Source organism: Diceros bicornis, unplaced genomic scaffold (assembly GCF_020826845.1).
Source record: "Diceros bicornis minor isolate mBicDic1 unplaced genomic scaffold, mDicBic1.mat.cur scaffold_93_ctg1, whole genome shotgun sequence".
NCBI classification, from domain to species: domain Eukaryota; kingdom Metazoa; phylum Chordata; class Mammalia; order Perissodactyla; family Rhinocerotidae; genus Diceros; species Diceros bicornis.
In genome coordinates, this window is record NW_026691823.1 from 1,350,238 (window position 1) to 1,363,943 (window position 13,706).

The window sequence follows — 13,706 nt, forward strand, 5'->3', positions numbered from 1 at the left end:
CATACGTGGAGATTAAACAAAATGCTACTGAACAACAATTGAGTCAATGACGAAATCAAAGAAGAAATCAAAAAATACCTGGAGAGAAATGAAAATGAAAATACGACATGCCAGAACTTATGGGATACAGCAAAAGCAGTTCTAAGAGGGAAGTTTATAGCAAAACAGGCTAATCTCAGCAAACAAGAAAAATCTCAAATAAACAATCTAACAATGCACCTAAAGAAACTGGAAAAAGAAGAACAAAGTCCAAAATCAGTGGAAGAAGGGAAATAATAAAAATCAGAGCAGAAATAAATGAAATAGAGACTAAAAAAAAATATAAAAAATTAATAAAACCAAGAGCTCGTTCTTTAAAAAGATAAACAAAATTGACAAACCTTTAGCTAGACTCACCAAGAAAAAAAGAGAGAAGGCACAAATAAGTAAAATCAGAAATGAAAGAGGAGAAATTACAACAGACACCTCAGAAATACAAAAGATTATAAGAGAATACTATGAAAAGCTATATGCCAACCAATTCAACAATCTGGAAGAAATGGATAAATTCTTAGAATCATACAACCTTCCAAAACTGGATCAAGAAGAAATAGAGAATTTGAACAGACCAATCACCAGTAAGGAGATGGAAACAGTAATTAAAAACCTCCCCCAAAATAAAAGTCCAGGACCAGACGGCTTCCCTGGTGAATTCTACCAAACATTCAAAGAAGACTTAATACCTATCCTTCTCAAACTGTTCCAAAAAATGGAGGGGGGGGGGAGCTCCCTAACTCATTCTACAAAGCCGACATTACCCTAATACCAAAACCAGACAAGGACAACACAAAAAAAGAAAATTACAGGCCAATATCACTGATGAACATCGATGCAAAAATCCTCAACAAAATACTAGCAAATCTCATACAATACGTTAAAAAGATTATACACCGTGATCAAGTGGGATTGATTCCAGGTATGCAGGGATGGTTCAACATTCGCAAATCAATCAACATAATACACATTTATAAAATGAAGAATAAAAATCACATGATCATCTCAATAGATGCAGAGAAAGCATTTAACAAGATACAGCATCCATTTACGATAAAAACTCTGAATAAAATGGGTATAGAAGGAAAGTACCTCAACATAATAAAGGAGAGACAGAAATAGCCAATAAGCACATGAAAAAAAGGTTCAACATCACTAATCATTAGGAAAATGGAAAGCAAAAACACAGTGATCACCACTGCACACCCATTAGGATGGCTACTATCAAAAATCAGAAAATAACAAATCTCGGCAAGGACGTGGAGACACTGTAACTGTTGTGCACGCCTTCCTTTTCCTCTGGATGATTCACACCACACTGACACACTCAGCAAGTCAGCTGCACGCTTATACATTTACTCATTTATTTAAAAAATCTAGGCGAGGATTTATTTAACAAACACTTACATAAATATATTTACTTATTTATGTATTTATACTATTACTTTACTGCCTCCCATTCTCCTATGTCTCTTCTCCTTCCAGTTTAATCAAAACATCCTCCACAAAACACGTTCAAAAACAACCTAAGGCCCCAATCCACTGATATATAACAAAATATGACCACAAACCACAACACTTACACAACCCCGATCAATAGGCTGCGATTCTCATTATCATTCCATTAAAGTAATATGAAATTTTTGTTACTACATAACCAAAAGTCAACCCTAAAATCTCAAAAAATAATGATTTTCAATTTATAAATTATTATTTACCCCCCTTTGCGCCACAATTCTCTTTGAGTCATTTTACTGGTCATCTGCATCACAGGGAATAATAAAAGAAAAAGAGTGCAAACATGATTTTACCAAACTGCTTATTATCCTAGAAAAATATATGGTGGAAGAAAAGGTTAAAATAATTTGCTGAAAGGGGCTTAGGTGTGAAATAATCGTTGGCTCACTGTGTGAGAGACTTCTCCACTGTGTTTTACATTCAGTCATCATCACACATTTGGTGAGTGATCAACAGTATCTTAAATTTAGTACTAATTTTATATTGTCATTCTTACAAAAACTGTGAACAGAAGGAATGAGAAAATAGATATGTAAATAATAAATAAACTTTAAGTAATGATTAATGCCAAGTATTTAAACTAAATTTCTAATACTTGTTTCAAAAGTTTCCACGGAGTATAAGTGAATCTCCACATGGACACTTCATGTTTCTACAACTCTCAGCAACCTCACAAGGTGTCAATGAGCTACTGATGGAAGGAGCATGTCCCACATCCCATTAATTAATCACAAAGGAGACAAAAGATATAATCATTAATCTATTTCAACTCAATTTACTGTTTATCAAAATGCTACTATTAAAATTACTGTTAATCATTGCTACTCCCAGGTTAGATGAACAAATATCAAAATTTCACATATAATCTTTAAAATACTTATCTTTTACAGAAATTCTTTCATCCCATAAATCATGTCTGCTTACAGTTTACCAAAAGAAGAAAATTATTTTAACAAAAAGGAATAATGTCTAAATTTTACCTTGCCGGGCATATTTCTTCCCATTTAAATCAATAGCAAAATCTTCAGGGTAGAAGTCAATTATACTAGAATCCTGTATCAGGGAGAAAAGCAAAGATTCAAAACAAAAGTCACATATTTCTGTTATAAAGAATTTGATACAACTTTCATTCAAGTTATCAGGCCTGATAAGAAAATGAAGTTTCATTCCTTTTAAAAAATGTTATTAAGATATCAGGTCACTAATCCCGGGCCTAGTAAAAACAAAATTCACAATTTTATTTTAAAAGATGAAAATAAAAAGGCCTTATTATAAAAGAATTTTAGAACTGACGACTGTGGGCCCAAGACAGTGAAGAGTTTATTAACTCTAATAATTCCTACTTCTCAGCTGGGTGTCACTCTTTCTAGCTAGGACACAAAACACACGCAGCGGTGACTGCAGGTAAACCAGCCTTCATGCTCTGGTACCCACCACACATGGCTGGAACCAATAAAAATAAGGACTTACAGGTATGCTGAGAACAAAATGACTGTTATAAGAATTTCTCCCAAACACACATCAATTTTATTTACTGGGTAGGGTACTGATGGCCAAGGAAAGCAGGGAAAAAAAAGTAGCAAAAAATATACAGAAGAATCCAAATACTTTTACTTTGTTTCTGGACTTCACTATTGTAACTATAAGATGCAAAAGCAATTGTGACTAGTGCTAGCAAAATGTACGACAAAAATCCAGTTATCAACACACTCAAAAACTAAGACACTCACAGGATCACGCGTGAGCTTCCGCCACGATGGAGGTAGGAAGTTACCACTTGCAGCTGGAAAAACTCCCATAAGTTGTTCCAGTCGTTTAAACTGCAAGAAAGAAAAAAAGTTTAAGATAAGACACAATTTTTATCTAAGCCAAAATTCTACAAATGTTATGGCTCTAAATACTCAAGCTTACCAGTTTAGTACCCTTCTCAAAATCAGAAGGCATGTCTGCAACACCTTCAAAGTCTGAAGCAAATGGTGCATAATGAAATGGATAATACCACTTCCAGGAAGCACAGCCCTAAAATCAGTAAAAACAAACAGAAAACAACAACAAAAACAAATCTATGTTAATGATGGACACGGTAAAGACAAAAAAAATTAAACTATCAACCTATAATATTCTACTGATAAAACATATGACTTCTGGTACATATTCCATGTATTAATTTTTTTCCATGAGTCCTCAAAGATGTTTGGATTAAATCTAAACTTTTACTGCGTATCAACGGCTCCTTGATTTAAAAAATACTGCAAAGCATCTTTAATAATCAGTACTTAATACCAAACTTTATACTAACAAACACAATTTGGTGAAGATTTTTATCCTTAAAATGTGTTTGGTGACATTTCTTTCCAACTCGAGAGCTGCTATCATCACATAAAATGAAGAACAACTGCAGCTGACACTCACTGAGTGTACAGGTGGGTAAGGGACATCACTAGAAGAGTGACTGAGAGTAACAGAGCCAAAAGTTTCATTTTACAATTCCCTATTATATTTTCATGTGACAACTTTCTCTTTACTTTAAAAATATTTAAGTAAACCAATCAAAAAGAAAAAACAGTAAGTTATACTCAAAGAAAAGAGAAGCCTTCCTGAAATGAGTTTTGACTCTGCGCCTAGTGAATTAAAATCCTGAGGGTCAGAGCCGACCCAGTGGCACAGCAGTCAAGTTCACACGTTCCACTTCAGCGGCCCAGGGTTCGCCGGTTTGAATCCTGGGCTCGGACCTACTCATCGCTCATCAAGCCATGCTGAGGCGGTGTCCCACATACAAGAACCAGAAGGATTTACAACTAGGATATACAACTAGGTACTGGGAGCTTTGGGGAGAAAAATGTTGAGGGTCAGAGTAAAACACGAAATGAGAATATTTTACAATTGATACTTAGTGTATTAAATTACTTTCTACTTTCCAACAAACTTCACCTATTCCCAAGTCACATCAAATCTGCTTCACTCCCCAAGCACGAAACCAGGTATTATCAGTGCTACAATCCCCTATATGTCCGCCTAATCGCTCACCAATCTGACATCTCATTTATCAAAAGCTTTAAGTCAGATACAGATTACTCCAATGAGAATGCACTTCATGTAACATCACTACACTATATGGAGGAAATGGGATCATTCAAATTCCTTTCAAATTCTTACCAGTTATTTTCCAGGCTTTTGTCCTTTGTTCAGTCATTTAGCGACTGTGTATTAGTTACTCTGTTATTTTTTATTCCAACTAAACAAAACAATAAACTTTAATAATTTTAAAGACCAAGTACTCTCAACCACAGTATTTAATGCTGAAATTCTTTAGCATAACAAAAATTAGCTTCGTTTATATATTAACACCTAAGGAGCTTCAAAGGCTTTACAAACAAATCTTATTTAAAGTAATGAACTTCTTTACAGGAAGCTTGAAAATATGAGTCTGGGTTCAATTTCAGAATATAGCTCAACAACACACACTATTATAGAAATAACTATTTTCTTAAAGTGATTAACTAGAGATTTAGAGGAAAATATTCATTTTGTACCTGGTAATAATATCGAAGAACCCAGCAGAGCCCTTCAACGTACGACTGTACAACTTTACGACGGAATTTGTCATCAGCTGCATCAACGTCAAATTTGTTCTTGTAGTACCGCTGCTTCCAACCAGCTTCCCAAAGCCTAAAAATCAGGCAAAGCCAGTTCATGTTGAATTCATACACTTTCAGTAACTAGCTACCAATTTATCATCCAAATCAATTTATACTTAATATCCAGGTAAAATGTAAATGAGTTAAACAGTAATATTAACATAGCTTCATTTAATTATTTCTAAAAAGTCCACTCACAGGATTTATTATCAACTTAAAGATAGTTAAACGTTAAAAACTCAAACACTGATTCTAGAAAGATCATTACAAAACTACAGTAAAAAAAAAAAGAGAATAACCATTTATTAAAGTAGATACACAACACTTGTTTGCTCAGATTTTCATACTGTTTTACATGTTTTTTTGATTGTAGAACAATTCTACAACTACATTTTAAGATGCAAATACTGAAGATATTTTATATAGTTCAAGTTCCTCAGTTTGTTAAAGTATATCTAAATTACACAAAGAAAGTCAACTAAATTACTTTTTTAAAAAAGAATAATCTAGAAGCCAGGCAGAAATTAAGTATATACCTACTCTCCCTATCCTTGGGCCTTCTCCCTCATTCAGCAAAGCGTTGTTGGCATAAGTGAAGGACACGGACACACACACACACGTTCTGGTAAAACTTAGAAGGAGGTCATCAATTCACTAAATTTTCATTAATCACTGAAAATACAATGTGAAAAACCACATTTTCACTCAAAGTATATTTTTTTATTTTTTTAAGTACTCATTTCTCAATCTCTGAAAGATTTAAAGATGCCAAAGAATACTAAAAAAAAATCAAGAACGATCAAGAACGTCAGGATGATTCTCCATTAAGGGCTCTTTTCTACCATGTGCCAGATCTTACTAATTAATTGCAGTCATGTTTCAGAATACACCATATCAATTTTTTTTATTTACTTTTTTTTTGAGGACGATCAGCCCTGAGATAACATCCAATGCCAATCCTCCCCCTTTTTGCTGTGGAAGATTGGCCCTAGGCTAACATCCATGCCCATCTTCCTTTACTTTACAGGGGATGCCGCCACAGCATGGGTTGACAAGAGGTTGAACCTGCGAACCCCAGGCCGCCGAAGCGGAGTGCGCACACTTAACTGCTGTGCCACCGTGCCGGCCCCTACACCATACCAATTTTAACTTTGCCCCCACGCAAAAGATTTACAGAACATCAATTAGGAGAAATATCTTCTATCCATAATGTTGAATATCACTATTTTACAGAAACTACTAATGAAATAAATGCTAAGAACTCCAAGCATTTCTTGATAGAAGCAATTCTACTTTGATTATCTTCAGCACCAAAATTAAACAATAAAGTACTAAAAAAATCAAGTTAACTATTAAGCTGATATTGATCATGATGGCTACATGGTAAAACAAAAAATATACTCCAAGAGTTGCAGAAGCAGAGGATAAAAACTCAGATCAGGTAGATGCTCAATCACAAGTCACCACAGATCTCTGAATCTGACATCAAAAGATGTTGGGAAAATACAGAACCAGACATCACACTTCTGAAGTTTCTAATCATAAATACAAACACATCATCCACGTCCTATAAAAGAAGCATGAGCTGTGAACCACTACTGTTTAACTTTGAAATAAATCATTTTGCAAAATTCTAAATGAGTTACAATTATTGAGGTTGTTGGCCCTTTGCACTTGAGCCCAGGGTTCAAATCCAGATTTAATCACACAAGAAGCTGTTAATCTTATTATATAATGATCTCAAACTTCTGTATAAATTAAAGAATCCAATTTTCCTATTATAAATTTTAAGTATATAGCTAATGGGAATCTTCTCTGTCATGAACTATAGTTGTGCATATGCAAGTTCGTGGTTTTTAAAAATATATTTATCTCTTAACCGAAAGCCTTTTGCATATTTCATTTTAAAGAAGAAACTTTTCAATTGAGATGATTAAAACAAACTATATCAAGTAACCAAATGTAACTGAACTTTCTGGGTTAAGCAGCTTGAAAATTTAATCTCATAACAGTAACATTCAGATCACACAGAGCTAAACACCTCATGTCTAGCAGATCTAGTGCCTGGTCTCAGAGGGAAAAGTGGCTCGGAGGACGAAAACCAGCATGCATACTAATCTAGATACTTAGGTTTAACAGCTATAGCTTACACATCTCACTGGAATTTACTGACTATCCTAACCCTCCACATTAATTACTGGTGGATAAAAAGATCACAGGCAAGCATCTGAAGGCACTGCTGCTCTAAGCTAAATAGCATTAATTAGACGGCATCTATTTCAGCAATTTGCTAACAAAGTGCTACCAAAATATGGCTTCACCTGACGTTATCCTCTGGTTCAGGTTCACTGTCACTGTCTTCTGCTTTTCGCTTAATTCCTCCTATCGGAGACGGGGAGCCATCAGAAGTGAAACTCGTATTAGGAGATACTGAAGGACTCTGTAGACAATTATGACATTACAGAGGAAGGATTTAATTATTCATTTCACATAAGAAGTTACATCCAATTACTGTTACCACCATGCTCCACAGTAATACATTTTTTTTTAAGCTATTACATAGATATGGTAAATATATTTAGAAAGTATAAAGACTGATCTTGGCATACTCTACCTCTCCAAAAAAGAATAATATAGTACCAAGCCTCCTACGCTTAAACTCAAAAGAATTTGAACATTAAGGTAAAAACTGCTTCAGAAGAAATCAGAAAAGCTTAATTTCATAGATTTTTTTTTTTAATTATAGGACTTGAACATTTTCTTCCTTTGGTGGTTCCCTCGTGTTATGAATTTGTGATCACTTTCCACCAATTAACTAACAAAGCTGTAAGGGGAAAAATATATATATATGTATATAAATTAATACATAAAATACTCAATGCTGGTGAGAATAAAGTTAGATGTAAGTGGTTCAACCTAGTACAACCATTCTAGAAAGCAACAGTTTAATGAGACTCCGCCAGATATCTGTTAAACTATTTTATACCTGTTGTTTTAAAATTCATTGTACAAATAAAATCTATTAGTCATCTTAGAAAAATGCAGCTTTTATTATTTCAAAGACTTGGATACCACTTTAAATTTACCATTATCTTCCCTTTGTACCTAACTCAATGAACATAGTAGCACCCTAAAGTATTTTAATATTTAACTAAAAAATTAGGGGCAGCTTGGTGGCATAGTGGTTAAGTTCACACACTCCGCTTCAGCGGCCCGGGGTTCACAGGTTCAGATCCCGGGCGCACACCTACACATCACTCAGCAAGTCATGCTGTGGCGGCATCCTACATACAAAATAGAGGAGGATGGGCATAGATGTTAGCTTAGGGCCAAACTTTCTCAGCAAAAAGAGAAAGATTGACAACAGACGTTAGCTCAGAGCCAATCTTTCTCACACACACACACACACACAAAAACTAAAATGTTCTGCAACTTTAATGTTAAATGACCAAAAACCGAAGTGGCAGAAAATGTTCTCATGGTAAAGTTTTTCTTCTGTTACTCACAGTATATTAGATATTTCAAGTAAATTATTTTTAAATCAAGAACTCAGGAGCCTATTTTAATGATACTGTAACTAAAACCTCAGCATGAAGGTAGTTCACAACAAAGGCCAAGAAAAGTTACAACAAAGCAAAACTATATTTCACATAGAGCTCACAACACTTTCCTTTAATAAATGTATAATATCAATTTTATTCATGATACTGTATGGCTAATACTATCAAAAAAAAAAAAAAGAAAAGAAAAAAGAAAACAGGGGCCAGCCCTGTGGCCTAGTGGTTAAGTTTGGGGCCCTCTGCTTCAGCGGCCCGGGTTCAGTTCCCGGGCACAGACCTAAAACACTCGTTGGCAGCCATCTATATACAAAATAGAAGAAGATGGGCACAGATGTTAGCTTAGGGCAAATCTTCCTCAAGCAAAAAGAGGAAGATTGGCAACAGATGATAGCTTAGGGCCAATCTTCCTCACCAAAAAAAACCCAAAAAAAAACCCCACAAAGAATAAAAATAAATCCAGGAAGGCACTGTTGTACTTGGAAAATGAGATGGGTATTTTCCGGCAGACACATCTGAGTCTGAAATACCAAGTCCAACCTTTAACAGCTGTATGGCCTTGGGCAATTTATTTAACCTCTGTCAGCCTCAACTTCAAACAGGGACGATACTGTTCTATCTCTTTACAGGTTATAGCAAGGAGTAAATGAAACAATATCTGTAAACATCAAAGCTGCCTGCCTGGCGCATGGCGGTTAACCATTCAGGAAGTCGTCTCTATTAGATTTTAAACAACACTAATCCATTTGGATTAAATTAGGAGAGTGATGTTCCTGTCAATCATCTAAGTACAGAGAAGGTGTAAACAAAGCAATCTTTCCCAAATTCACAAACAAGATATAAATTATCTTTAGACAACAAAAATAATACACCTTCAAGGGAAAAAAAGAAGAAAAGAAGGTGTTTGCTCTTTAACGCTAAAGATCTGCTGCTCTTTTCTGCTCTATCTCTACTAACAAAAGTATTCAGAAATATTCTTTCCTAAACATACCAGAGTCATACCAATTCATTCAAATTTCTTTTTAAAAAGCTGTTTTTGCAATCAAAGTTGATTAAACTGAGAATGGTCGCAAATATAATGAAACTACACTTCAGAATGCAAAATTTAAAAACAAATTTATGAGGAAACAGAAGCTATCTAATAAAACATTAACCATGTTGACCATCAGTAGATACCAGTCAAGTACTGGAGCCCAGCACACCCAAACAGCTCAGAAAAAATAACACAGCAAAAATCCATAACTGTAAAGGCTTCCTTTAAATAAACTGGTCATTTGGCTTCATGATTTCCTTAAATTCAACACATTCTAGATGAAAACTCCTCTATGCAAAGATTCCAGTAGAAATAACTGTGTCAAGGAGAATTAAGGCAGGATCAAATAAGCAACCTAATCACCAATCTCCCCATTCCTATTCCCATGGCAGACATTATTAATCAATATAGTCTAATCCTGTGGAGCCTGAATATTGGAATCTTTCTCAAAGCAATCATAGCTGGCAAAGTTTAAACCTACCTGCCTCCCTGAGATTAAGAAAAAAGCATTTTATCATCAACGTGGTCTTAGCAATGCTAGTCACTCGCAGTTCATTCTGTGAGGACGGTAGTCACTATAATCTTAAATGATGGACATCAGCTTTTTCCATTCTACACAAGAATCTCACTGCAAAACCTTTCACTGACTCTCCATATCCCACTCTGTTAATGGTGTAAGGAATAAGACAAGAAAGGAAAAACAGACCAAAAAACACAACAGAAACCCCAGCCGCTTCTCTCAGAAGATGCAAAATCTGTTTCCAAATTCCAAATCTAAGGTCCTAAAACTTCTAAGTGTGAATTTATGGGAATATAAATTCAACCAGTCTCATGATATGGCAAAAATTTCACATATAGGGTTGCCTTGTGATAAAGGATTTGAGCATCAATAGGATAACTATTAGAATAATGAAATTTAAATATCCCAACTTATGTAATTTCCTTGGATATATCATAGCAAAAGTTTACATAGGATACTGTACCTTATATAACATCTTTCCTCCCTCTAGAACATTCTCTCTTTCTCTCGTGCCTACTAGCCTGAAATAAGCAATAGCTTTGATTACCTTTTGTCTGTGTACATTAGTTCACGGTCTGTTCCCTTACCCCTGCTGCTGCCCTGCCGGGTGCTCTGAGCTCATGGTCTGCTGCTATTACAAGAAGCTACTGAACAGAGCATAGCCTTGCTGGCTGAGATGATTTGCTTCTGCAGTCTGGATTACAACGTTCAAATAAGGAGGAATACCATGAGGCAAATCCATTCAGTTCCTGAGTTTATAAATAGGGACCAACCGAGCCAGCCCTGATGGCCTAGCGGTTAAAGGTCGGCGCGCTCAGGGCTGGCCCCGTGGCTTAGCGGTTAAGTGCGTGCGCTCCGCTACTAGCGGCCCGGGTTCGGATCCCAGGCCCGCACTGAAGCACCGCTTGTCCGGCCGTGCTGAGGCCGCGTCCCACATACAGCCACTAGAAGGATGTGCAACTATGACATACAACTATCTACCGGGGCTTTGGGGGGGAAAAAAAAAAAGGAGGAGGATTGGCAATAGATGTTAGCTCAGAGCCGGTCTTCCTCAGCAAAAAGAGGAGGATTAGCACGGATGTTAGTTCAGGGCTGATCTCCCTCACAAAAAAGTTTGGCGCGCTCCGCTTTGGCAGCCCAGGTTCGGTTCCCGGACGCAAAACCACCTCAATTGTCTGACAGTAGCCATGCTGAGGTGGCGGTTCACATAGAACTAGAAGGACTTATAACAAGAATATACAACTACGTACTAGGGCTTTGAGGAGGGGGAAAAAAAGAGGAAGACTGGCAACAGATGTTAGCTCAGGGCAAATCTTTCCCAGCAACGAAAAAAGAGCTCTAAAAAAAATTTGGATAATGAGAGCTACCTTAAAATATGTATTCAGATATATTCCACGTCTGAGTTGGAGAGGGAGAGTGTAGGCAGTGAGGAGTACCTGTATTTGACAAACTGAGGAATACTACTCTGCAAAATGCCCATAACTGATCCCTGGGAGAAAAGGGGAAATATGGCAGCAAAACCACCCTCTTCTCTTGCTCTAGCTATGAGACATTTGGATGTCCTGTCATGCTTCTGGCACCATCACCACCCAGTACCTTTGGGGAAGCAGGAAGCACTGTGGCCCGACTGCATTAGAGAAACACTGCAGCCACTTAGCTATCCACATTTACATGTATGTTCTTTTCTTTCACATCATTTAGATATTTTCATATTAATAAGGATTTAACAGAGTTAAAAATATCTCAAGGCAAAAGAAATTGAGAAAAACTATAAAACAAAACAACGCCAGGCTAAGTGATCAAATTCACACACAACTGTAAGAGGCATCTGAAAGTCACCACTCTTCAATGCTACATAAAAATAAGTTACTTACAGAATTATTCTGCATCCTCATTTCATAGGCTGCTTGTCTCGGATTACTGGCTACTTGAGAACCTGGTGAATTTCTTGAACCCAAGGCATGAGGGTTTAATATTCCACCAGGAGTGAAAGCTGGTTGATCTCTCTAACATAAATGGAAATGAATGTAGAAATTAAAATTAAATCACAACACAGTTAGATGACAGGAAGAAATGAAGGCAATGGAAAAGAGTCCCTGCTGTAAGCTCTTTAAAGATGAAATGGATTTCCGTTAACATTACAGGGTTGTCTACAGTTTGATTTGATGGTAACTCACCCTGTAAACAATAGTCTGTAATATTTAATAACTCTGCTATAAAAGTACATATAATACACTTTTCTGATACACAGAAGCTATTCAAATCTCATTAGGTTATTCCCTTATGTTCACTTACAATTTCAAAACGCATGCAAGACACAATTTTAGGCAAATAAAGATAACTATTAAGGTAAAAAAATAAGCCAAGAGTTTGATTTATACTTAGGAAATACAACTTCTATTTATCCTTCACCTTGATGGAATTTAACTCTTTGTTTCCAATTAGTTAGAGCTATGATTATAGCTATAGTAGGTGACAGTCATGGCTGACTGATAAAAGATATTTTTTAACAGACACTGACTGAAAGAAAATAATAATATATAAGGTAGACATCAAACATGCCCTTCCCTATCTAAGTGGTTTTGAACCCACCTGCAACAATCAATAACTCTACTTTTCTCCCTTATAGGTTCCTGAAATTGCTCGATTCTAATAAAATATAATAATAAAAGGTGGTCCCCAAACTCCATTTGTTTAAAATCCAGTAAGGAAAACAAGAAAAACAAAAACTTAAGAAGTTAAGTGACTATAAAGTGTTATGCAATTAACTAAGCAAACAAATATCACAAGCGAGAAGCACTCGAGTTAAAAGGAAGGACTGCTCAACCTGGATTACAAGCGGAAGCAATAGGGAGGCCTCGTGGAAAACGTAAGATGGGAGGGAGCCGTGAAGTCAGAAACCCATTGAGAGGGACCAAACAAAGGCAATGCTCTGAGTCAGGAGGGACCTGGGATATTTAGAAGACAACTGGGGAAAGCAGGGTGAGAACTTGACCAGATCATAGTATGCTCTGCACGCCAGACTAAGATAGAACTGGATTCTGCGGGAACTAAGGAGTCACTGGTAATTTCTGAGCAGAGAAACAACAAAGTTTCGAGTGTTGTGTTCTAGGAAGAGTAACCTGACAAGGATATAGACAGAGTGCAGTAACTTTCAAGAAGATACAAAGAGCTAACTATTTTTATTACAAAAACAATACCCAATTACCGGAAAAAATTCAAATAGCTAAGTGCTACCCGGCCCCTCTGGCCCATCAAGTGTATCCCCTCAGACTCTAGAGCTTAGAAAGGACTTCTTTAAAACTGACACCAGCATTCTTTCTCCAGGTAAGAGGCAGCTGGGTAGACATTATGTCCCTAACAAACTACTGGATAAGGAAAAAAAAGCTATCTTCCTCCCAAATTGT